The sequence below is a fragment of the Paramisgurnus dabryanus genome, chromosome 1 (genome assembly GCF_030506205.2).
Source record: "Paramisgurnus dabryanus chromosome 1, PD_genome_1.1, whole genome shotgun sequence".
Lineage (NCBI taxonomy): Eukaryota > Metazoa > Chordata > Actinopteri > Cypriniformes > Cobitidae > Paramisgurnus > Paramisgurnus dabryanus.
The window spans coordinates 64,369,432-64,397,076 of NC_133337.1; the positions used below are offsets into that span (position 1 = coordinate 64,369,432).

The window sequence follows — 27,645 nt, forward strand, 5'->3', positions numbered from 1 at the left end:
ACACGCAGGGGTTTAAATCACATCGAAAATACATAAATCATATTCTGTATCTCATCATTGTCATTAAAATCTCATATATGCTTGTTGTATCTCACAGTAAGTTTGTTTTTGCAATATAAACATGAGAGTTATGTGATTCCAATCCATAAATTCAAGCAATAACCAACTTACATTGTTGTTTGCTTGTGTTTGTTAGTTCAGTTTGTTAGATCAGTCAGAATCATGTATCATATATACTGAATATTATGGTTGTGCAATTCAAATAAAAAACCTTGGGCAATGCTGGGGCATGGGGGGCCCCGGTTCTTGGACTTTGCTTAGGGCCCCCAAAATGGTAAACACGCCACTGTCAAAATCTATATGGATCTTACTGTTATGATCTAATCTAAACAGTTTCCAAGTTTTTCTGCATTTGGGCAGAAGCTTTAATCTAAAGTGGAGCAATTTTATCTTTACCTGTGTTCACTGGGATCGAACACACAACCGCAATGCTCTACCAGGAACTCCATAGAAGTTATTTAATAAGTATTCGGTGGAAATGTTTGCAGTGTTGTCATTTGCTCTTTTGCGTCATCAAACTTTTCATTGCATGACATCTTGCACCAAGTTTAATGTCATTGAAACAAACGTTATTGGTTCATGTAACTCCATTGCATTAGTAGCACAAATATCATTGGTTCAAGGAAAAACACTTACTGATATAATTTGTGCACTGTAAGTTGCTTTGGATCAAAGTGTATGCCAAATGCATAAATTAGATTTAACTGGTTCTCACATTTAAATACGCTCTAGTGCAAATAAAAGTTATGACATAGTGTTTTTAATCTTTTATTTTATTTGTGCAAGCAACTTTCCCATTGATTTTTAGGAAATAGGTCTCCAATATACTCTCTACTTCTGCCATTGATAAAAAAAATAATGTAGTCCCGTCACAAACACATGCCAGAAGGCCATCACCATTAAATCTGAAACTAAAAACCATGTAACATGAGCACTATCATATAGAAGCATTATACAGTGCTCTTGTATTCACTTTAAAACTGCAGTAATTATGGATGGGGTGGGGTGGAGGGGTTACTGTAAACATACAATGTTTTGCGCAAGACTTGAAATATCAAACCCTGCACTTGTGTTGAAACGTTTTGTTTTATTTCCAAGATCTGTGAGTCAACTCTGGAACAGTAACACGCTGGGAAACTTTAATGGTCTGGAAACCTGTTTTGTGTCGTTTTATTGAAGTCAGAATTTCTTTCTGCAGTATGAATGAGGCATCTCAAATCCTAAATGAATACCAAAATCACGTTAAGTATTAAACGGAATGGAAGAACATTAGCCTGTATGTATCAGCTTTATGTATTATGTGGCAATTTTATTGCTCAGATGTTGCTCTTTTATATCTCAGGAGATTTCTCTGTACTGTTTGTAATGAATGTATTATAGTTGTCCCAGATGTTTCTTTTAAATGCATTTGAAGAAATAAAAATAGACACGATATGTGACATGCATAACAAATATAGCACTATAAAACAAATTAAGGTAACACAGATCAGATCATGTGGTCATAACAGAATTTAAAGGGATAGTTCACCCAAAAAAAAAAATTCTGTCATCATTTACTCACTCTCATATTGTTACAAACCTGTATAAAGTTAATTGTTCGGATGAAAATGAAGGAAGATATTTTGAGGAATGTTTGTAACCAAATTAATCAGAAGCCCCATTTACTTCCATATTAGGAAAATGAATACTATGGAAGTCAATGGGGCTTCGGATTAGGGGTGGGAATCATTTGGACCATCGTGAATAGATTCAGAACCTACTAATTAGCATGTTTCTGATGTCATTATGTCATCACATTTGCGCTCAGGGTCAGATTAGTGTTTGCACTTCTCTGAACTGTCATTTTGGGACAGTTTCCCGGACAGGGCTTATCCTAGTTCCAGACTAAAATGCATGTTTGAGCTACTTTAATTTCAAAACACCTTGTACCGACAAGATGCACACCTGTAGTGTTTTTTTGAAAAAACTTCTTAAATGACCTAATATTAATAAGGCCTAGTAATGGATTAACCTAAACCCTGTCCGGGAAACCACCCCTAAAATAACTCATAATATATATATATATATATATATAGACAGTTTGAGGCACATTTGAGATCTTGAGATGTCCTCTGAAACTTTAACGTCTGGACTCCTGAAAGTGCACTCATAAGAGAAATTTCTGATCTATACTGTAGTAATGGTTAAAATGGGTAAGATCTGTTTTATGGGTGTGGAAAATGTCATGTCGATGTGAAATCATGCAGGAATACAGTGAACTTGATTAAATAAAAACGCACAACTAGACCTGCTAGCTTACAAGCCAGTGATGTATAGTGTCACTTTCGCAAACCTTTGCGTTTTTTGCACTGTACCACCCACATTATAATGAATGGATAAGAAGTTTTAGAGTAAACAACAGTTAAGTGCTTGTCAACTGATTTTACTTTCAGCATAAAGTGGCCACCCAAACAATTGTTTACCGTCCAAACGAAGTAAAAAAAGTGTCCTTAAAACCAAACATTAAAAATGCATCGTTTTCCGTGAACTCGTATTTAATGTACCCTAGGTTGAATTACCTTTTGCCTTGTGTATATACTTTTTGAGGAGAATGTGTCAAGAAACTTGTCCATGTTGGCATCAGCTAAATTTTGCAAACTACTACCAGATCCATTTGATTGGTTGGCCTTTGACGTAAACAACACACAATGTGTTTCCTCTCTTTAAATGTGGATGAGCGCCTACTTTTTGGTGTCTTAACTCAGCACAAATATATGATTCACATTGCAAATTCGTTTTTATCTATTGTTTACAACTTCATAAATTTTTATGGTCACGTCAGATTAAAAAGTTAACATATGATGTGGCTGTTTATAGATAAGTTCCTGAGGTAAATCTACATTACTTTAATGTTTTGTGGGCCTTACATAATCATCTCATCTCTCTCTTACTCTGTGTAACCAACCTTGAAGCAAATCTTTTCAAAATTCACAAAAAAAGAAAAACAAATAAATGCGAATTAGGTGCATTTTCATCAAATTCTCCAAATAAATGACAGTGAGGCCATTATATACTTAAAGCCCCATATACGGGAAAGACAACGTGAACGGATACAGCTAGACGATCAGTCAAATGGGTTTAATGTTCGCTAGTTCAGAATTTGTTCAGCAAAAGCATTTCCACCTCCTATTATTTGCATGTACTTTTTTCTCGCATAGGTCAAAAACCACCTTAAGCGAGCATAAAAAGTTTTTGAAATTTGGCGTTTCCATCATTAATTTCGTATGCGATACTTCAAACCCAGCAATATAAGAGCAACTTAAATAATGCTGCTGTGATGTTTTTTATACTGGACAGTCCCTATTCACTTACATATTAACTAATAATGCTTTTTTATATGTTTTTTGAGATTAGTTGTGACTTGACACAAAAACTTTGTGGTCATAATATGCTTTATGCGATGACATCAAAATGTAATACGTTTCTTTTTCATGATTTTATCCTAAATGCAATAAATTTAGGATAAAATAATGCGATGCTGAATATTGTGTTAATTTTGTGCTAGAATGCAGGTCTCGTAGTTTGTTCTCACTGTAGCTGTCGTGTGTGGGATGTCGCGGCATGCTCTGTTTTGATTGGCTCAAGTTTCAGCCGCCGTCCGCTGTGCTGGAATGACTCTCGGCGCGGTTGACCCTTGAACTCTGAGGGTCATCGTCCATTACCACATGAAACATAAATGTCAGCAGCCCTCCTGCTAAAAGCATTTGTCTTCTGGTGGGTCATTGGTCATAGCCCACCTGCTTCAGCCAGAACTCCTTCACATACACACACAAGGATAAACGCATGCGATCCGTTAAACGGCTTCAGGGGGCTTCTGACTGCTGCGGTCGCATCCTTTAAGAGATGCACATTGGTATCAACCTCTCAGTAGTCAAAATAAACAACTAGCCGTAGGTGCTTTAATTGCTTTTAATGTAGAACATCAGGGAGATATATTAAGCTTTTGTTTTTGGCTTTGAATTTAGCTGACCATAAGAGTCGTTAATGGATTAGAGCTGAAAGCTGATTGGTCGATCTTAACGAATGGCCCGAGAGAATGCTGCAGCACGTGAAATTGCAGCGAATTGCGACTAATGATGCCTCGAAGTGTGGTGGTGTTTATTGACCTATCAATCCAACAAACAGTCTTTCCCTGGAGCTCAGCTTCAGCTCTGTTTTCCACACATCACGATGTCGTCTTCAACAGCCATTCATCTGCCTAATGCGCTCTGTCAATACTCACACAACACTATGAATGGATTGATTTAAATGTTGGAATGTTGCACGTACCATTGCGTTCCAGACATTTTTATGTCGTCTCGGAATTCCGCTCGGCTTTTTTTTCTGTAAATCTCGATTGATAAACAACTAAATGCAAACGTAAAATCAAAGATTTAGAGAAAGGGCAGTTATATAATCAAACACTTCATTCTTGGACGTCGTGTTCTTGTAGATAATTGTTTGGGGTTCTGGCAGGTTTCTACAGTTCTCTGTTATATAACTGCTCAGATCATTTTACTGTTCGTTTACAGTAACATAATCATGGATGGGTTTTTTGTATTTGAAAAAGTAATGAAAGGCAAAGCTTTGTTTGTGGCATTTATATATTGTACAGAACACAAACCTTCACTTGGTGACACTTCAAAATGTATTGTGGGTGCAAACAGGGCTGGACTGGGACTAAAATTCAGCTCTGGAATTCATCCAGACCTGAGTTCAGAGATTTTGTTAGATTTTGTCAGTTGATTTCAGTAAATTGCTGTTTTCGACTACATGCAGACTAATCCGTGGAAGATACCAGGGAGGACAGCTTTCGAATTGTTCTCGCAGTACACTGATGTCATGCATCGATCACTCTGCGCAGGGCTGCATGAAGTCGAACGCAGCTGTTTGTAATAACTTGATTCTGATTGGCCAGTGCGACATGCATAGACCATGCAATCAACACGCTTGTTTACTTGTCAATCGTGCAGCTTGCATTAGCTTCTTTGGTCCAGTAAGAGACGCAAAGATATTAAGTTAGACTAACACAGCAAGTAATATAATTACATTTACTAACTTTTAACATGCCCACCGGCCCACAAAGCCCGCGGCCCACCGGGAATCTCCCGGTTGTCCCGATGGCCAGTACATGCCTGGATGCAAACAGAGTAGTACACTGTTACTTTTTAACACTTGTCTTGCTGTGAAACGGATAGTTTGATGTAGTACGAAAAAAGTAATGTGGCTTGAATTATTGCAGTAAAAAGTTATAATAGTGATTCGATAAGATTAATGTGTACTACAGCCTCTGTTATTATGCTTTATGATGTTTGATTGATATGGTATTTGCCCTTATGGGGGCCGATTCGTATGAATCTGCACAATCTCATTTATATGTTTAAGTATGATTTGCCTTCGCCCCTGTGACGTTGGGGCTTTAGCATTGCCTTTTTCTTGTAATCATACGTTTTTGTATGATTCACATCATATGAATTGGTCACTTCATAAAGTAAGTACAAATTCCAGTGAGATCTGGTTGTAATGAAGGCATAGAAACAGAGAATTAATGGTTTAATTAGTTCATCTTTGGTAGCTCATATTGAGACATTTGTTTCATCTTAGCTGTTTAATGTAGAGCTTATCTAAATCATGTATGATTAGTTATGTAAATGTGGCTTTAATGGATGCATGACATGCAACAGTAGTTGGTTATTTTGCTACATTAAACATTGCTATTACATTTGCTCATCTTTAGAGTTTGGGAATTGAACAAACCCTGCAACAAATAGTAAGCATCACAATTGGGCACATACTGTATCACAGTTGAGCAAAAAATCTTGTACACCTGAGCCATACAGTACAGTATGTAGAAATAACAATATCATGTAAAGTTGTGGGAGTTGTGTTACCAATTTTGCATCATAACAGAGATTTCTGCATGTGCACCGCTCACTGTTTGTTCTGAAAAAATCAAGTTCTTCAATATCTCATCTTGTTCATAAGCGTCATTAAATATCCATTAAATGTTTCTGTTTCTTCTTCCTTCCCTCATTCTGAACTTTGTGTGTGTTTTAGAGGGCGTTTCTCATTAATGTGGTGTTTAAGACAGGACTAATGTTTAGGCAGCACACAGGGAAGCTTCTGGTCATCAGCGCTAGGACCTCACCTCGAAACCTGACACCATTAGTGTGGGATGGTCATTTTGACACATGCACACAAACAGATAAATGACCTCCCAATTCACATATCGCAGGTTATCAGTACCCTGAGAAATCAATTATACACACAGATAAACACACATTTATGTACATTTATATGTAAATGCTCTCCTGAACATAATTAAATTATCTAAAGTGAGTTATCATTATTCTAAATGGTGCCCGACCACATACGCACACACACATAGACACATGCACACACGTTAACCCCAGCATCATTAATCTGATGGAGGTGTCAGTGTGCTTGATGGAGGGGTAATTGTTCAGCTTTAGGGTGGAGAGGATGTGAATACACGGCTGTGTCCTGATCTTTACGAAGATATTTGCTGTCCAGACAGTCAGAGCTTGTTCATACCTGGTATTAAGATGTGTTTTGGTCGATCGGATCACAAGTGGACATGAGGGAGACATCCAATTCACACATGGTGTTTTAATCCATCTCTTTTGTTCATGTTCGATCGCTTCTGTCCTGATTACTTCGAGGTGATGGTCCATGGGCGAGTCTTAAACACAATTGGGAGAAATGACGGGCTTAAATACACGCGCTCCAATAATGTAATGCACTGGGGAAAAAAAGTAGAAGTTTTTGCATATTTTTCAAGTAAATTTCACACATGGAAATTACGAAAAAAATAAACTCAACTAGGTTAAAGGCGGGATGCATGATTTTGAAAAACACTTTGGAAAAAGGAGTCGGGCTGAGCACCAAAACACACTTCAGCCAATCATCAGTAATGGGCATGCCTACTAACTGACATTGTTGCCTGGGTTGCGTATGTGTGGGGCAGGTCTATCATAAGAAGGTCCAGATTCTGTTGGGGTAGGGGCGTGTTTGTTTAGGTGATTTCAAATATCAACATTGTCTCTCAGAGATCATGCACGCCACCACTATAAAAATTTGTAATATTTCTCAAAACATATTATGTAAAATATTGCTACCAAAACATTTTAAAGTACTTTTAAGGCTTACGTCTATAATGGAATCTTCCCGATTTAATCATGTAAAATCTACTCTTTTCTTTACATATTTATTATTATATACCAAATTTTGATGAGCAAGTAAAAAGAGATATACCCAGCTGCAGCCCCCCACATTTCAGGCCACACAATCCAGGCCACCCATCTCATGCCGTTCTTATTTTTAAATACATTTTAATGAGATTTATATGTATAATATTTGAAAACCAATATCTGAAAATACTAAAACATAATTATATATCTGTTGATTTATTAACATTTATTTTCATATTTTCATAACTAATGAAACATCATTGCATAGCGTTTTCCATTTGACTATTAAAATGTAGTATTTACTTCATGTTCATCATCACTATCTATTTAATGTTCATTAGGTAACAAATACTTAAAGTTTACTGTCAAACTTTATTGTTTTTAGAATTCAAATAAACATTAACAAAGTGATACTTGAACTTTTCATATGAACAAACATTTAAACACAAAAAACACATGTTTAATACACAATCGGTACTTAGTGGCTACTATAAACAATTCACTTAATATATAGACGGTTTCATCTGATGCACGTGATACACGTCTGGATCCGAACCTTACTTCCGGTTTCGTTTTGACTAGTTGCTAAACTGATCTCTTGAACAAATGCCTCGTCGAAAATAACACATGTTTTGGTTTCCTAGGTAATCTATGTGTTGTTTTTTTGCTTGTTATATAAATAAACTACACTCTAAAAAAACAAACGGTGCTATATAGCACCAAAACAATTGCTTTGGATCGTAACGATAGAAGAACCATTTTAGTGCCATATAGCACCGGTGAAGAACCAGTGAAGAACCAGTGAAGCACCAGTGAAGCACCAGTGAAGCACCAGTGTAGAACCATATAGGGGCCATATAGCACCACATATGGTTCTACATAGCACTATATGGTTCTACACAGGTGCTTCACTGGTGCTTCACTGGTTCTTCACCGGTGCTATATGGCACTAAAAATGGTTCTTCTATCGTTACGATCCAAAGCAACTGTTTTGGTGCTATATAGCACCGTTTGTTTTTTAGAGTGTATGTTTAAAGTACTTTGTTGTTATGTATTATTAGCGGAGTTTACCGGAAGTTACGTGCGGACCGCGACAGCCGCTTGTTTATGTTATTATTGCTGAAACCGTCTATATAGTCATGACAATGGCAGAAAAAAATATAAATATTATAACCGTGTTGTCTGTTATGATTTTTTAATTTCACACATTTCGGCGTGTCTCATAAAGCATTTGCTGCGGGCCCGCCCCTTTCTTAAGGCCTTAAACAATGGCCTAAATCGTGGGCTCTGCGGGGCTGCAGTTGGATACTATTGAGTAAGAAAAGACTGGTCTCAGTTCTGGCATTGGCACAGTTATTGCTCATTGAGTGAATTAACACAAATCATGATATTCATTGTGTCACCTTCAGTCTAAACACAAGCACCACTCTTCTGAACAATGATAACAACAAAACTCCAGGCAACCTGTAACCCGCAAATAACGACTTCAAAACCAAGATTCACGACTCTAAACTGGGAGTACATAGAACTAGTTCAAGTTCTCAGGTGGAAAGTCACGGGTTTGACTGCCATTACAGTGCACTTTCATGGGTAGAAGGTTGATAAAACACGGGTTACAGGTTGCCTGCGTACTCCCAGTTCAGAGTTGTGAGTTGTGGTTTTGAAGTCATGATTTACAGGCTCAAAAACCTGCCTGGAATGCAGCATAAATCTCAAAGATAAATGAACATTAAACACTAACAAATCTCTCTTTTCAGTTAAAAACACACAAATGAAGTTGAATTTACTCAATAATGTGTTAATTTAGAATTACTCAAATTACTCACATTTTTATGTTATTTTAACTCAAATCTTGGTTAAAAACAAGAATTCTTCTTTTAGAGCAATTGATAAAATCAGCTTGCGCAAAATGAAACAAAAATGAAAGAGCCGCTTTAGTTCTACTAATGATTGCGATCATGCAAAACATTGTGGATTCGTGCTAGAAGTCAGGAGCAATGTAAAAACATTGTGTTTATACATTGCACATTAGATCAATAGGTCTAATGTGGCTGCTCGAACACATTTGACCTGAATGTGATTAAAAGTCACACCTATAGCTTCATCAAATGGAACCATAAAAATAATTGTTTTTATTCACTCCCCCTGGAAAATTACACAGATTAAGACATTTTAATAAACATGATGCTGATTTTGAATAGGCCTTCATGCTGTTAAAGTGTATGGACTGGACCTTCAATGTCTTTTCTGTATAAATCAAGACACTTATGTTTGAATATTTGTGTTTCTTAATATGACTGGATTGGATTTAAAGTCAATCAATGTCTTTGTATCAGACTAATAAAATACTTTTTACAGAGCTTATGGTAGTGTTTATAGAAAAAGCCATAACACAGCAAAAACAGAAATACAAAGAAATATTTATACATTTTTTAGCCTTAAAAGTAGAGCTGGGCAAAAAATCGCCTTCTGATGAGATACGCATGAGAATGGCAGAAGATTTATTTTTTGCCCAGCTCTACTAACAAGTGTTATTTAACAGTGCACATTTCAGTATTATCTTTATCATGTCAAAATCGCTTGTAAAATTATGTTACCAAATATGAAGCCAATTTAAGGAGTATTGTGAATCAAAATTTTATGCAATCAAGCAATTTTAATCTGAAAAGTAAAAAGCTAAATAAAAGCACTTCTCAACAGTTATTTTTCAGTTCCAAATCTTTTTTCAGATTTTCTTTTTAAAGACACGTATCAGGGATTCTTGGTTACAGTTGAACACTTTTTAAATAAACCTTCTGTCCCTATTTCAACATGGGTGTGTGCACATGAAAACCTAATCTGGATTTCAGATTCTGTTTACTTTTTTAGATTCGAAATACTTTCGTCTATTGGCTTTATATCCAAGGTTGTGTGGTAAGGAAAAGCTTTGGAATACTTGCTTAATAGCAAAAGCAAGTCAGTTCATTCAACGGTCATATTTAAAAACCCTCTTCAGCAGCTATTTTCAGTTATATAAGTGCAGAAGCTAAAAACTAAATATCTAAGAGATTCACTGTATGAGATGGAATAAGATTTTACAGTATTTCAAAGGTTTCTGTTAAAACTATTCAGTTTTCCCAATGTCTAAATTCATAGGGACTCTGGACCTCAAAACCAGTCATAAGGGTCCATTTATACATCATCTGAAAACTGAACAAATAAGCTTTAAAAATTGATGTATGGTTTGTTTGGATAGAACAATATATGGATAAAAAAAATTGAAAATCTGGAATTTGAGGGTGCAAAAAAATCAAATAATCTGAAAATCACCTTTAAAAAAGCCTTAAGAAAGCCTTTAAAGTTGTCTAAATGAAGTCCTAAGCAACACATAACTAATGATAAACACATGCTTATGGTAGGATATTCAAATATCTTCATGGACTATGATCTTTACTTAATGTCCTAATGATTTTTGTCATAAAAATAAATAATTTTGACCCATACAAATTGCTTTTGGCAATTGCTACATATAAACCCATGCTGCTTATGGCTAGTTTTGTGGTTCAGGGTCACAAATGTCAGAATTGGACCCCAATGAGAATATATGACCCCAATGTTATCATATGACCTCTATGTGTTATATGTTTAATGCAGTAAGTTGGCTGTCCAGTTATAAAAGTGAGTTTTGTTACAGTTTTAATCTTATTTTGATTAAAACCATTTGGCAGTCCAATCTAATCATGAAAATCTAGAAAGAGATTGTGGTTGCTGTCACCTCCAGGTCATTTGTTACACTGGAAATGAAAGGTCAAATCAATCACATTGTGGCCTTGTGTTTATACTGAACCTTCTGGTAAATGCGGACGGTCATCTACTGTAGATATTTCATCCACAAAGACTATTTGCATATTGTGCATCAAGTGTCCAGGTTAGAAAAAGGAAAAGATGAGAAACATGCAAAAGACAAAAGCATGTATGTAGCAATGAGACTCGTCTCGATATTAGTAAAATATTATAATGTAGTATGCCAGTATCTAATATATTACTATGCAGCTTGCTATGCAATTACAAATAAAGCTTTAATATATTTTTTCTGTCCAACTATAACATTAAATAGCCTACTAAAATTCAAACATTTTAGGGTAACTTTCACTTATTAATATTTTTCTACATATTACTATAATAGCAAATTGATCAAAACTATGGCTCTACTTGAAAGTGAGTTTACATTTAATTTTGTATGATGACTACATGCAAATTAAAGGTGAATATCAATTTATTTATATCATTTAAAAATATTATATAGTTTTATGGGAGGAGTTTTCATACAGGTAGACATGGCAAATTCATTTGTTCAGAAGTTTTTTGGTATAGATATTCGTTATGGTCATTCTTTGCAGTTTATCCCAAGGCTTTTATTTAAATTTTATACCATTATTGGATTTATACCGTATTGATAGAAATTTTGGCCATATTGTCTACTCCTAGTGCATAGTATATTTCCATTATTTTATCTAGGGGAAATATTGTTTAATGAAATAATCTGAGAGTACTGAAAATATAACATAACCTCTTATTCATAATTGCTTGGCATGTTCACAAAAAAGTTATGCCAACATTCACTTAAAAGATAAGTTTGGTATTTTATACTTAAAGCCCTGTTTTCTGATTGTTTATGATGAAATAGAACGGTTTTGAGTGAAATTTGGATATATGCTGCTGGCCCAAGAATTTTCTGCTTCTGTGGTATCACCTCCTCACCCCCACAATGGCTGCATAGGTGCACTGGAACAATCCTTCCTAAAAATCCATTAAACTTTCGTTTACAAAGACGTGAAACTCACCGAGTGGTCGAGGTCGAGTGGTCGGGTGTTCACTGATATGCCCTCACAAAAAATCGCTGCAAAGATGCTTTCCAACAGGTGTTTTACCATTTGTTGTAAACTTGTTGACCTATTTTTCCAAATCTTAAAAAGTTTCAAAATATATAAAAAATTTAAGAAATGTAATGCTGAAACACACCACAAAGACTATAAACTATGTAGAACTATGAGTTTTTCTACCTATCTGAGTTAAGCATGGCCCCGCCCTTAACACAGCTTTCCCGTGAGAGGGCGTGGTTTCAGCACCAACAGTGGAGACACCCCCACCGCTTGAGAGCAGAGAATGCAGCCTATTTTGATTTGATAAACTAATTTTATTTTCTTGGCATTTTTTCCATCATTCAAATTTGGTTGAGTGGTTAAGAACACAGACAAACTCAAAACATGTTTGACTTATCAGGGCCTTTAAGGGCCCTATTTTAACAACCTAAGCGCATTGTCTAAAGCGCACAGCGCAACGTCTAAATGGGCGTGTCCGAATCCACTTTTGCTAATTTTTAACAACGGGAAAAATGGTTTGTGCGCCGAGCGCATGGTGGAAAAGGGTTGGTCCTATTTTTAATGGGTAATGGGAGTATTTTGGGCGTAACGTGCAATAAACTAATGGGAGTCTCAGCTCTCATCCACTTTAAAAGCCAGTTGCCCTGGCGCTATGTCTAATCCCTATTTAGATGACGGACTTTGTAAACTGAAAAACTAAGCGGAGGAAGAAGATCCCCAGTTTAAGATTAATGTTAAATAATTGTGTTGTTTTTCACTTGTATTGAAATGTATTTTTTTTTATTAAAAACTTTAAAACCTGTTTTCTTTTAGTCATGGAAGTAAAAAAGCAGGCTTTTAATTGCTTTAAATGTATGGCTATCCAATATAATCAAAAAATAATTTACAAGTATGTAAGAAAAGGTTTGTACTGTAAAAATACTTTATTTGTAACAAACAGGAGATAAAGAATTTACAAACGGCTCTCCGCACCTTTCAGCACTTGGACAGCGACAGTTTTTTTTAAGCATTACTTAAAAATGTTTCTCATCCCACCATATCCACAGGCACAGAGTCATCATATACACTCTAAAAACAAACGGTGCTATAAAGCACCAAAAGTGGTTCTTTGCTCGTAATCATAGAAGAACCATTTTTAGTGCCATATAGCACCAGTGAAGCACCTGTGTAGAACCATATAGTGCTTTGTAGAACCATATGTGGTGCTGTAGTGGTGCTATATGGCCCCTATATGGTTCTACACAGGTGCTACACAGGTGCTTCACCGGTGCTATATGGCACTAAAAATCGTTCTTCTATGGTTACGATCCAAAGCAACAGTTTTGGTGCTATATAGCACCGTTTGTTTTTTAGAGTGTACAATAAATAAGCAAGGTAGCATTTAAAAAAAAAACATTTAAAAACAGATGCATTTGTTTAAAGCAAAGCATTTATTTACTTACCAGGCTGCAGGTTAAGCAGCTCTTTGTGCCTTCTAACGTCTCATAATCGGTCCTCATTTATGTCCAAGAGACTCAATAATAATCTTTTACATTCAATCCTTTAATCTTTCATATTTAAAAGCGTTTTTGTGCTGCTGCCATTCATGTATGTGATAAACAAACCCGCATTGTCGTCCCGTATGTCCCGTTTATAGGCGTATATAACTAATGTGCTCTTTAAATAACAAAAAACACTATTGCGCCATTGACTTTAGACCAGGTTTTTGTTGGTCAATGGCGTAGTCTATTTTAGTTGCCTCAAAATAGCAACGCGCCAACAATGCGCCTGAACACACCTCGTTTTCAGACCAAGACGCCCATGTGCGCAAATGCATTTGCTATTTAAACAACGTGGCGCTAAACGTGAAAATGATAATTGTGCAGGGTGGAAACTAGCAAAAGACCCTTGCATTGGGCCGGATGTAAGATAGAGCCCTAAATGTTTGAAACCTGTAACTTGCCGTTACACGTGGGATAGCTGGGATAATATCATGCAGTACTGGGTCAGCCAATGAGCTTCTACAGTAAGTGAGCAAGAGATTTATTGAGAACTTATGGAAATGGTCTGATCATGTGAGGTCAAAAACGTTTATAAAAAACTATATTGACACTTTAAATGGGTAGTAAAGAAATGACTAGGTTTTGTGTGTGTGTTTGATCAAACGTATTCAAAAGCTTTCATCTGCACATACAGGCAATGTGCCAGCTTTAGAGGAGTAAATGGACAGCACGATGATGAAATCACATTATATAATCAGTTAAGTAGGATCGATGATGGTTATCAGGTGACATATTTGCACTTCTGCAACTTTCTGTCACCCCAATAATTCAGAGCAACAAAAGAGACCTGAATCACAGCCCAGATATGAAATAGTAAAAAATATAGTAATGTCAGCTTATTCTGGTCAACATCAGCCCACTTTTAGGAAGAGTTTGACTGTCATAGCTAGGATTAAAAAAAAAATTACACAGTGGGGTTTGTTGTACACAGTCTTACAACTAAGCATTAAAGTATACAATGATAATGAAATGAAAACAATGTAAATTTCATTAATAAGAATGATAACTCAAAATACAATTTTAGGGGAAACAATTGACAATTATATTTTTTTATTAAAGCCCTTTCAGAAATATATATTCATATGCATTGATGCATGATTCAAGAATTGTTATTAAGGATCATCTATTACACTCTATTATGCACTCTGTGTAATTGTATGAGAATGGTAGATTCCACAAACAAACTTAAGTGTTTATTTGTATCAGCGATGTGTGCATTGCTTATGTAAAAATGTAATTAATCTAACTACATTTTTTTAGGAAATATATTAAAAGAAAGCCATGCTATACCACTTCAAAAACATCAGAACATTTTGGTTACTTTGTTATTTTCTTTATTGTTACTTATTGCATCATACACTCAATACAAAAAATGTGGCCATTTAAAGAAAAAATCTTACATTTTTTTAATTAAATTTTTTTTAAATTTTAAAATAAACTTGTAAAAAAAAAACATGGCCAGCAGCTGGTTTGAAATTAACCCATATATATTTGGTTTATATTTGACCAAACAATGGGCTAAAACAACTCAGCATTTTGGGTTGAAACAACCCAGCATGGGTTAAATTACAACTGGGCTCGTCCCTTTTTGACCCAATGCTGGGTTGAACATAAATCATCATTATTAACAGATTAAATAAGAAATCTGGCTATACAAGTTTATTATTAATTTGAAACAAATTTAAATAAAAAAATTAAAAAAATTAAACTATTTTGGCAATGGCCAATTTATTTCTATTATATGGCCTTACTAATGTATGTGTGTGTGTGTGCGCGCGCGCGCGTGCGTGTGAGCGCGTGTGTGTGTGTGTGTGTGTGAGAGAGAGAGAGAGAGAGGATGAGAGAGAGTTTATTTGCTACTGAGGGTGTGGGTGGACAGCAAGAACTGAACGCGTGCGCAAACACATACTTGTGTGTTTTTCTTTGTGTGTGTGAGTGTGTGTTTGATGCCAGTCAGTAAAACCATGTGGTTTAGATTCAGTCGGCTGGTTGCGCTGCAGGCGTCTCTCCAGAGAAAAGAAACCTTCTCAAACACATTTCAGAAGTTTACCGTCCATTTCTCTGACACTCTTCCTTTAACACCATACAAATTACACTGCGGCTTTGAACCAATGATTTTCATCTCATTTAGAGATGAAACTATATGTTTATAATCATTTATACTGTAAGTCAGACTGCATATGTATACAATGTGTAGACATCTCAACCTAAACCCGCACACAATGTGCATGCTAAATACTATACTACCCAACAGACAACAAACATAGTGTGGCGTGAATCACATAGCCTAAATATTAAACTTTGGCATACAACTTGTCTGCATTGTATAGTACATTTGTGATATGAACAACCTCAAAATCATCAGTCTGTTATTACTTATCAAAACAATAAAACTTTTAGCTCACCTAAAATAAAATGGGCAAAATACCATGGATTTACATTTAATCAGGGACCAGAATCATACCAGAATATAGATAGTTGAGATTGAGCTCTTGGGCCACCAAGCAAGCAAAAAACTATCTAGAACATATTAACAACCTCATAGCACAACCCTAGTAACCACCCAGAACACCCTAGCAACAGCATAGCAATGCATAGTGTGCTATACTAACAGACACTGAATCAGACACAATGGACATTAAGGCTCTCAGTTTGTCTCAGACTGGAGGGGATGGATGAATGGATGTTATGGGGAGGAGGGATGAAAAATGAATCTCGTCCTGTTTTTCTTTCACCCCACCCCCTTCCCATCTCTCTTTCTCTCTTCTTACTGCCTTTCTATTATCCTTTTAACATTTCTTTCTCATACATGTACAAACACATTTGTGTTTAAACCCATGATATATTAGATTCTACAATAGTACTGTAAGTAGGCAGCTGACTTGGTGAGCTTTTCAGATGTAAGGTTTGGAGAGTCAGCTTGCTTACTTTAACTTTTCTCTTAAAGTTAAAAATAGCTTTAAAGTTTCTTTATTATATCAGGAAGACGTAACTTAAAAAGCTTTACTGCCTCTTCTGACACTTTTTCAACATCATTCGCATTGAACTGTTGCTTAGAATCTAATTTAGTATTTAATTTACTTTACTACAACAGGTATCTGATGTGTAGACATCTCAACCTAAGCACACACACAGCTGCATGCTACACTGTGAGAAAAAATGGTCGCTAGCTGTCACTTGGGTGGTACCCTTTTAAAGAACACCTTTGCACCTAAAGAGTTCATATTAATACCTCAGAGGTACATATTTGTACCAAATGACTTTCAATTGCAGACTTGAGAATCTTTGGCAAATCTGAGATTACTTGAATCTATTTTTCAGGAGAAACATCTGAGACTCCCATTATTTTTTAATGGAAACAGATCTCATCATTTGTTCATCAGTTCATGAAGCTAACACAATTTCTCTTTTTTCTCTTCTAGCAACACATGTGTGATCTGTACTGATTCTGCACAGGACAAACTAAAGGAAATGGGTATGAAGACTTTCACCCACATGCATACGACTGTTTTCCACATTATTAGATGTATATTATTTCATTAAGTACTGTATAGATATACAGGCCATGCATAAAATGTTTCTTTTTAAAAACATGGATGCCAACCTGTTTGGTTGAGCTGCTTTTGAACAAAGTATTGGTTTAGAATTGAGACATATTATAGCTAGAGATCAAAAGAGAGTAATATTTTGTTTTTGCTTTTTAGCACTATTAAATTTTTCCCTGCTAGCGTTTAAAAAAAAAGTTGTCAGCCAGTGCCAGCATTTTTTATGATTTTCACAAACGTTTAATGCCTTCCAGAAAATATTCTGCTTTAAATATATAAACACAATTTATAAAAATGAAAAAATATTCAACTTTGGGTGAAAAGCTCAGCTCGTCAATGTCAGCTCTCAAATGGCCATCAAATCACGAAAAAAACTTTCTAGAAGGCATGAAAAATTGTTTCTAGAAATGTGTGCTGTGTGCCATGAAAAAGGCATTTATGCTTCAGGGGCACAAAAAACAGCGGGAAATCATGTCAATAGCACAAATAAATTAATTAAAAAAATTGTGACTATAACACGACTTGCCCTGAGATAGGCTAGCATCACACTGTGCGACATGGATAGTTTAAACTTGTACTGTACAAAGATGACACCTTTTGAATCGTAGGCTGCGACATACGTTAGCGCAACGTCATCGAAGACAGATGCCCATGTTCTTCCTCAATTTTATATGCAAAATAAAATCTGTATTTCTGTCTGTATCACAAATAGTGTGGGACACACTGTAGTTTAATGAACAGGGTTACAAAGTGTTTAAATAACAAAAGGAGCAGTAGCATGAAAGAATTCTTAAAACAAATTCATCCACTAATCTAATTATCCACTGTAGTTAACACAGCTGGCAGCAGTGACATTTGAACTTTATACTACTCTGAGCACTGGGCCACACCAGGACAGGACAAATGTTTGGTTTTAAGCCAGGATAGATTGTCTTTAGCTGTATTTTTATGTCATTTTTAATTTGTGTTGGAGGAAATGCATGCGACAGTTGGCATAAGGGCTGCAATTCTGTCTGGAGTCTGTGACAGAGACGCGTTCCCTAAGCATCTTACAGACTTCCTGCAACCCGCTGCAGATTTATGAAGTGTGCGTAGTGCTGTCACAGTTTCTTTCCAGCTCTTGAAAAGTTTTGTGTTTCAAAAAACTTCCAGAAGTCACTTGGTGTCTTCTTTGTTGTATCCAATAGAGCCCAATATTAGCATGATTTAATAATAATGTTAAAAAGCACAATAGATACACATCAGAGATGATGTAGATAAAAGGTGAAAGGTACAAAAGTTGTGACTGAGGCTACACCCTATGAAAATGTGCACTTATGTACCTAAAGAGTGCATATTAGTACCATAAAGATACTTATTGCTACCAACTATACATATCTTTTCCTATTGTAAATTGTACATAATTAGGATTTTTTAAAGGGTACTGTCCCAGTGACAGCTTTTTTACCTTTTTTGTGTACTTTTTGTGTGTATTTTAATACAAACAACTACTTTTTAGGAATGCACCTATATATCAGCCTACTGTATAGTCAGTATTTTTCCCACTATTGGACTTTGGTCGATCCTGGCATTTAAAAGGGGCGTAAAATATAACTTATACTGTAAATTATTTTGAATTGGGAAAGCTGTTAGTAAATTTGGCCCCTGATATTTTAAAACAAAAACTATTGGTATGTCATTCAAAGAATTGAATATCGGTATCGACACAAACATTTTGTATGGGCACATCTCTACTACTTTTCACTACTTAATAAAATATAAGTGTGCCACTAGCCAAAAAGAAAAATCTGTATGTACAAATGTACCATTCCTGTCAAACTTCCTGCCTACCAAATAAAGCCCAGTTTCATTTATTAAGTCTCATATTCACTTTATCACAGTTTAACTCCTTTGATGTTACACATCCCAGAAACACCCTTGAAAGAGCCCTAGTCATATGGCAAAGATTTATATCACAGAAAGTTTTAAATCATCAGCCTATGTAGAGAAGCCTTTGTAGAGAATACCATACTTCGTATATATCCACATATATCCATAAGGTTGTGTTCAGTCAGTGACATTAATACCATTGTGAATCATTTGCATTGCGGAAGTTATGAAAATGCATAATTTGTTATGAGGTCAGAGTATTATAACAGTGCACATTATGTGTTATGTGTCTGACTGAAAAACAGTCGGCCTGTGCTGGGAGATTTTGTGCGTGATGTTGTGTATATTTCCCAATGGGTCCGCCACGCTGTTTGATTGCCCGTGGTACAGCACGTGTGTGTGTGTGTGTGTGTGTGTGTGTGTTGTAGTCTTGCGCTGTGTGTATTGTTTGATAAGCCATAATCATAAATCCTGAAAGCTAATCACTCGCCCACTCTTCACCCAATCAAAACACAGGCACATTACCCAGTGCTAGGCGCTATTGAGCTATCCATCATAAGCAATATTAGCACTTTGTGTGTGTGTGTGTGTGTGTGTGTGTGTGTGTGTGTGCGTGCGTGCGTGCGTGTGTGTGTGTTTGGAAGAGAGAGAGACAAAGATGTTTCCTGTCATGTTGGCTATTGGTGTGTGTAGTTGTGTTTTTTGTGTGATGCGAGTTGTGTATTTCATGCTTTCTTTATAATGTGTGTTAAGTAAAATTTGTCACAAGTTAAAGATAAAAGTGGACCCATACGAAAGAAAAATTTCAGATGATGTCTCTTTAGTATTTCAAATGTTTCTCCTAGACAGCAGTGACTTTAAAATTAGGGCTGTCAGTGTTAACTCGTCTGATTAATTTATAATCATTAATGTGTTAAAATTATTTAGGACAAATATAATATAAAGGGGACTTATTACAAGACTATTTTAAGATGTAAAATAAATCTTTGGTGTCCCCAGAGTACATATGTGACATGTTAGCTCAAAATACCATATGGATAAAATGAAATGCAAACACTTATCACCATGATGGTGGTTTGTTGAAATTAAAACTTAATTGTGCTGTCAATTATTTTCTTGTGTGCCCTATTATCACCGTTTATATTTGCAGCCAAAGATTTTACTAAAAGAGCACTAAATTGTTCATAGAACATAAAATTCCTGATAAATCTATTTATTTTTACTTTCAAAATGCACCACATTTTTGTATTTACCTTTAAATGCACAAAGTGACTGAATTTGTTAAAGGGGACAGAGAATGAAAAAACATTTTTACCATGTCTTTGTTGAATAATGGTAGTCATCCGCATTCACGAACATACAAAAAGTGCTAGAGATGCTAAACATCTCAGTCTCATAGAAATTCCTCTTTTAGAAATGTCAGCCAGAAAACGGCCCAATCTGAAAAACTGCCCCTCCACTTTAAAATAATTGGCTACATTTTTTGAGTGGCAGCAAAGTCAGCCAATCAGTAATGAGATTGCAAGTTAAGCCAGTAGGCGGAGCCAAATAGGTGCAAACCACTTGTTTAAAATCCCCCTCCCTAATAGAGCTATCTGAGAGAGGTTTTTAGGAATCTTCTAAGGCATTACAGACCCAAACAAAAAAAAGTTGTGTACATGTCACATCACAGAACAAGAATAAATACCCCGTTCAATCATTCTATGTCACCTTTAAGTCTAAGGGTTAACTTTGGGGCATGAATGATGCAAAAAAAGTTTTCTCGACATGTTTGCAATTAATCATGATTAATCATACATAAAGGGTGTGATTAATCCAATTAGGAATGTAATCGATTGACAGCCCTAAAAAGCAAACTTATCCTTAAAGTCCCCATGAAATTAAAACGGACAATTCTTTTTTTATATTGCAGTGTTCATTATAAACTATTTATTCATGTAGCTAAATTATTAGTATTTTATTTTGTGCCCTCGTATCTTCTAATCAAAATCTGAAAATGTACTTCCGCCTTCATGTGGTGATCCCTTGCTGATGATGTCAGCTAGACTGCTTGGGCGGGAGTATCCATTAACCCTGCCACCTCCTAATGTCAGTCTGCTGCGAGTTCCATTTCTAAATGAAACGCCCACTTTTCTATATCCAATCAACTCACTGTAGAATACACAAGCTGCTCTTGTGATATTCCGTTTCCCTCTGATTAAAAGTCAATATTATTGAATATTTTAAAGAGGCAAACTAAATGAACACAAAAAAATCGCCTAAGCAATTTTTTGAAGAAACATCTAATAATAACAACTCCATGAAATCTCCTTAGCTATAAAAGTGCAACATTTGAGCAATAAAATCCTCCTGGGATAGTTATGAAGGCGTCTCAAACAAACAAAATAAGCAGGGTGCGAATTAAGGGTTTAAAACTTCTTTTAGTCTTTAAAACTTGAATCCCTCAAAGAAAGATCTTGATGAAGATCATTATAACAATTGTAAATAAGCACTACGTTACATTTGTGAGTGCATTTTTTAATCTACATCTAAACAGATGTCCACCAATAAAAGCCATATTCACCTGAAGAGACAACCATAGCAAAACAAGTTTAGTACTACATAGAACACAGCGTCATTATTACATTTTTTAACTGTATTCCGAATGTACAAAATGTATACAATAAAAAGGAGGCAAATAATAAGTCTTTGGAACAACATGTAGGCTAGGTGACAACAGGAGAAATTTCATTTCTAGTTTAAGTGTTTCTTTAATTATGTTTTTCTGGGCTCAGTATTGCTCTGCAGCTCATAAAATCTCATAGAAAAATGTATTTTTCTTCACGGGTAGGTGTGGCCTGTATGCAGCAGTCTGTTTGTCTCCCGACCAATCATCAAGCTCATCTGGGTTGTCGCGGGGGCGGGCGGGTGTAATGACAGACGCCGGTGCGTGTGAGTTAAGGCTAGCAGCGTCTGTGTCATTAGCGTGCGCCCTGAAGGAGAGATTAGTCTGATTTATGGCGAGCGACGTTAATGGAAAAGATATGGCTGCTCTCGCACCCTGCCATCCACGCTAATGAAAGTTTTGTGCAAATGTGAAAGCAAGCGACAGAGCTGTAGCTTCTAGCAGCCCTGCATCACCTCTATCATTTCTCTGTTTTACTTTTATTTATTCTGTATGTGACTTCAGGTTAATACGAGTCCTTCATTAGTGCACATGCACTGCCCTTATTTACAGTCTGTGTTTTCTTTTCTTATCTAACTTTATCTTTTTATTACACAATAGGTGTTTAGGGTTTAAAGTAAAAAGCAGCACGTCGATAACATCAAAACTCATCAGTCTCATGATGAAACATGGAAATGACAAATACTCATGCAAGAATCAGTGAGATTCAACATTTCAACGTGAACTTCCCAGACTGATTCGTATATTAACAATAATACACTGAATAAAAATGAATCGATTTCTCTCTGAGGAAAGGAAGACTTATATGTCTGAGATAGCATGAGGGTGAGTAAATTATAAGCGAATTTTCATTTTCTGCTGAATTGTTTCTAGACTTTTCCAAGAACTTATTGATTTACATTTAATAGTGTAATAAAGCAGACCGATCTCATGGGAATTCTGCAACAATGGCCTCATCAAACCTTAAATCATATTCTTTACGAATTTTTAAACTGCTAGTGGCTGAAGAGGAACTGCCATTTACATTTAGGCTTTTATACATTTTGTAAGCAACTTACAAAAGCGAGGAAAAACAGCAACATGAGAATTGATGTACAAAGTCCATTTCAGCTTATAAAGTGTTCACCAATCCCTCGAGATGCAACCTGCACAAAAAAAAAATAACTTGTTGGGTTAACTTAATAAAATGAAGACACCTATTTCCACACAATGCCTCCTAGCCCCCCTGTAGAGCCGGTCTTGTTTACTGCAAACATGCCAAAATGGTATGAAAATGATCGTCCTGAAACTAAGGGGCTGTTTACACTTGGTTTTAAGATGTTTTTTCATCGATCGGATCACAAGTGGATGAGAGAGACACATTACGTTTACACCTGGTATTTAAATCTGTCTCTTTTGTCCACTTTCCACCGCATCTGTCCTGAATACTGTAAGGGGGTGGTCTGTGAGACGGTGGGCGAGTCTCTCTGCTGTCATTCAAACGCGAGCGGGAGTAATTATGAGTTTATATGGACGCAAACTTATATTATGTCGGAGTCCGCTGCTTCTTTAGAAAGTAAACATGCTGCACAGTGTTTTGTACGTTTATTTGTTGGAGCTTTCTCTGAATTTTCAGCGCAATTGATGAAATAGGATCGCGCAACTTTCACGCTTTCAAAACGAAACTACGGAGATCCTCCGCTTTAGTTTTATCAATAAAAGGCTAAAAATAGCGCTGTTCACCGTATGTTCACGGCAGAAGTCAAAAAAAGACGTAAAATTAGTGTTTAATACCTCAGATTAGATAAATGGGTGGAGAGAAGGCGGTCGCGTGTGGCTGTTCGAACACATTCAACCACATTGCGTTCCGCAACTCCAAAGCGATCCGATCGAAAGTGGTTTCGACTACCTCTGAATGTGGTTGAAAGTGGTCGAAAGTGGACGCGTTCAAAACTTTTTGAACACTGTTTACACCTGGCATTAACGTCGTCCACTTGTGATCCGATCGACGAAAACGCATGTTAATGCCAAGTGTAAACAGCCTCTAAGTGAAACACACACTTTACCATTAAAACTTAACATAATAGAAAACCTCTGAATTTCAACATTACAAAATAACAAACTATAACCTCAAAACTTTCATCTTGCTTAAAAACACACAGTTTGGTACTTACATTTCAGAGCAAAGCATGCTGGGAACTCAATCCTCCTCTTAGTTTCCATTTGTCAATGAAAATGATTGACGTATTCCCAACAAAACAAGTAAAAAAATATATGTTTTTAGTGTGTATGGACAGAGACAGAATATTAGTTTTTTCATACATTCCTTTAACATATTTCTGTCAAGTGTTGATGGAAGAGATGTGTTTTTTGAATGTTGCTGACCGGACAGAGTTTGGGAGATCATTCCAAAACCTCGTTCACAGTGAAGGTGAATGAGAGAGTGATTTTGTACACCTTCATGCAATGCACCGCGCATGACATCATCGTATTGAAACAATCTCAGCAGTTATTATATTTATAAACCTAACACTACTGTAACCAAACTGCCTTCAGTAGGTTCAGTGTTATTTCTGTAGTAATAGAAGCTAGCTTCTCCGAAAACCTGAAGTGATGTTATGCCAAAGGTAAAGGTATATGTGTTTTAGGGATGTTTAGGTATTTTTCACTAGAAAACAACACAAAGACTATAAGTAATATATACTGTATAGTGTGGGTGAAAAGAGGAGGGGCTCCCATTTTATTTGGGAGGACGCATCAGTGCTGTTTCCCACTAAATGAGGTGCGTTTCATCCACTAAAAGTTTGCTGAAGCTAAAAAGGATTTGTTTGCCTGCGGCACGAGAGTATTGGTGTGTCTGTTATGGAAAAGGGTGGACCAGATTGTCGGTGTTTAGTTTGGGTTTTAAGTTCTTTCAGCTGGGCCTTACACACAGATGATTTTCTCTCTAACCTTGCGTGTGTGTGATGTGATTTTGGGATGTGTGGGGGGAGTCGAACGTCAACAGGGTTGATGGGAAAGAGATGGATTGTCATCATGGTGTCAGTCGCGGTCACATGATGAGCGTGTGTGTGTATGCGTGTGCGTGATTGATTAATCCGTATCTCGCGCAGAAAAATACACAGACGAAAGCGAGCCTCCATCGCTCCGGGCTTCCTCCTGATTAAAGTTCAGAGCTCCATCCATCTCTTCTCCTCCGCGCACTCTAGGATGGATGGAGCTCGCAGAAACGCAATATTGTTTGCGGCGAAAAACGATTTGCATCTTAGCCGTCACCCCCTCTGCACAACGCACTACAGATAGGGACCCGCAGAAATGCAGTTAGAGGCAATAAAGGGACGGCCCATCCCTCTGCTTTATCTCGCCCACACTTTCTCCATTATTTTTCATTTACTTTCTCTCTCACTCATTCACTCACTCTCTTTTTTCTTTTGTTCTGTCTCTCTCTTTAGATGGATTTCCTCGTTTCGGCGGTTTTGGATGTGTGTATTACAGGTCAAGCTTCAGCAAAATTCAGATTTTAAGAATTTTATAAAGATTTAAAGAGCGTGAAATGTACAAAAACATAAATTTAATTGACAGTAACTTAATTTTAATATACATAAACCACTGCACATAAAGTCTGGTGGAGACAGATTGCAGTCGCAGTATGCATTGAATATAGGGCGCTAACATTTTAGCAAACCGACTATACTGCCCTACAGAGCCAAAACCGCAGTAACTACGCATTTGGGCAAAATTGAGTTAAGGGTTAAAATGGGCTTTGTGAGATCTGTTGTGTCTTGTTGTGACAAAGTCTCCTGGTTCAATTTTGTCCCATTTCAGAGAAACGTGTGTGCCTAAAATTGCAGTAACATGTTTGACTGGCTGGTGTAAAAAACTTTAAGGGCATTTTTCTCGGTTTCAGTGTTTGCGTAGTTACTGCACTTTTAGGGCAGTATAGCTATGCTTATAATTATTTAGCCTGAAAATAATGTGTATTATAAGTGTACAAAAGTGGAAACTGTATTATCAAATAGTTGTGTAGGATGGGACCATAGAATGGTAAAAATGTGGACATAGTGTCATAGTGACTTCACCCATAGGTTTGTAAAGAGCTTTTTTGAAGCCAATAGTAGGCGGTCTTCGCAGTGCGTCACCACCCAGGAGCAACCTTCCGATCTTTCTGATGAATCCAATACGGAAGTGACTTAAAGGAATATTCAATTTTCTTAAAAGAAAAATCCAGATAATTTACTCACCACCATGTCATCCAAAATGTTGATGTCTTTCTTTGTTCAGTCGAGAAGAAATTATGTTTTTTGAGGAAAACATTGCAGGATTTTTCTCATTTTAATGGACTTTAATAGAGCCCAACATTTAATACTTAACGGAGTATTTTCAACGGAGTTTCAAAGGACTCTAAACGATCCCAAACGAGGATTAAGGGTCTTATCTAGCAAAACGATTGTCATTTTTGACAATAAAAATAACAAATATACACTTTTAAAGCACAACTTCTCGTCTAAATCTGGTCCAGCGCGACCTAACGTAAAGGCGTAGTTACGTAGGGAGGTCACGTGTTACATATATAAAACGCACATTTGCGGACCATTGTAAACAATAAACTGACACAAAGACATTAATTAGTATCAGTTGACATACAACAACGTAGGTACGGTCCTCGTTCTCAACACTTGTAAAACTGGAGCGGAGTTTCGCGTTCGTCCTCTGTGACCTCTTGACGTCATTACGTATTGCGTGGGGTCACGTTGGCGCATCACGACCGGATTTAAACAAAAAGTTGTGCTTTAAAAGTGTATATTTGTTATTTTTATTGTCAAAAATGACAATTGTTTTGCTAGATAAGACCCTTATGCCTCGTTTGGGATCGTTTAGAGTCCTTTGAAACTCCGTTGAAAAAAACTGTTAAGTGTTGAGTTAAGTATTAAATGTTGGGCTCTATTAAAGTCCATTAAAATGAGAAAAATCCTGCAATGTTTTCCTCAAAAAACACAATTTTTTCTCGACTGAACAAAGAAAGACATCAACATTTTGGATGACATGGTGGTGAGTAAATTATCTGGATTTTTCTTTTAAGAAAATTGAATATTCCTTTAATCTGCAATTCATCAACTGGGCATGAGACTGGCTCCAAAAGGGAATCAATTCCAATAGACCTCCATGTTAAAATGCTTGACTTTACAGTACAAAATAATATGTTTACAGCCTGGTACAAAAAGTGTTTTTGGTCTATATAGCTAATTTTGCCCTTCATGACAACTGTGAGGGGGTGAATTTTTTTGTAACTTATCTGTTTAAATTATATTAAGCCTTAGACTTATGCATAATTAAGGGCCTGGCCACTTGAGTGACGGGTGAGCAGCCACTGCTTTCACTAGAATCAAGCTAGGTGGGCGTGGTTCAGCCACCTGCTTTAAGCTTTAAAAACCATCTTCACAAGGCACTACATCCATATTTTTTTACAGTCTATGGTCACCACGCTTTACTCGCGGATAACCAAAAATGGGTAAAAAGATGGCACGTGGGTGAAGCTGAGGTGACTGGTTACTGAAACCATGCCCGCCTAGCTCGACGGTAGTGACTGCAGTGACTGTTCACCTGTCACTAAAGAGGCCACACCCTTAATTAAACATAACTTTAAGGCTTAATATCATTTAAATGGATGGGTTGCAAAAAAAATCCACCCCTCATAGTTGTCATGAAAGGCAAAATTATCTATATAAACCAAAAACACTTTTTCTACCAGGCTGTAAACATATTATTTTCTGCCGTAAAGTTGGGCATTTTAACATGGGGGTCTATGAGGATTGACTCTCTTTTGGAGCCAGCCACTAGCGGCCAGTCGATGAATTGCAGTTTAAGTCACTTCCGTATTGGCTTCATTAGAGAGAC

The 27,645-nt window shown here is 36.5% G+C and overlaps 1 protein-coding gene across 5 annotated transcripts in view; it reads left to right on the forward strand.

Annotated features, from left to right (window-relative positions):
- raraa (retinoic acid receptor, alpha a) overlaps window positions 1-27,645 on the forward strand; it is a 161,356-nt gene that overhangs the window by 46,730 nt on the left and 86,981 nt on the right. For 4 of the 5 annotated variants that reach the window (XM_065253581.2, XM_065253582.2, XM_065253585.2 and 1 more), the window contains exon 2: window positions 17,115-17,167. The exons of the other annotated variant lie outside the window; for it this stretch is intronic. The gene's annotated coding sequence lies outside the window, so the exon portion shown is untranslated. The remainder of the gene's footprint in view (window positions 1-17,114; window positions 17,168-27,645) is intronic. 5 annotated transcript variants of the gene reach the window in all.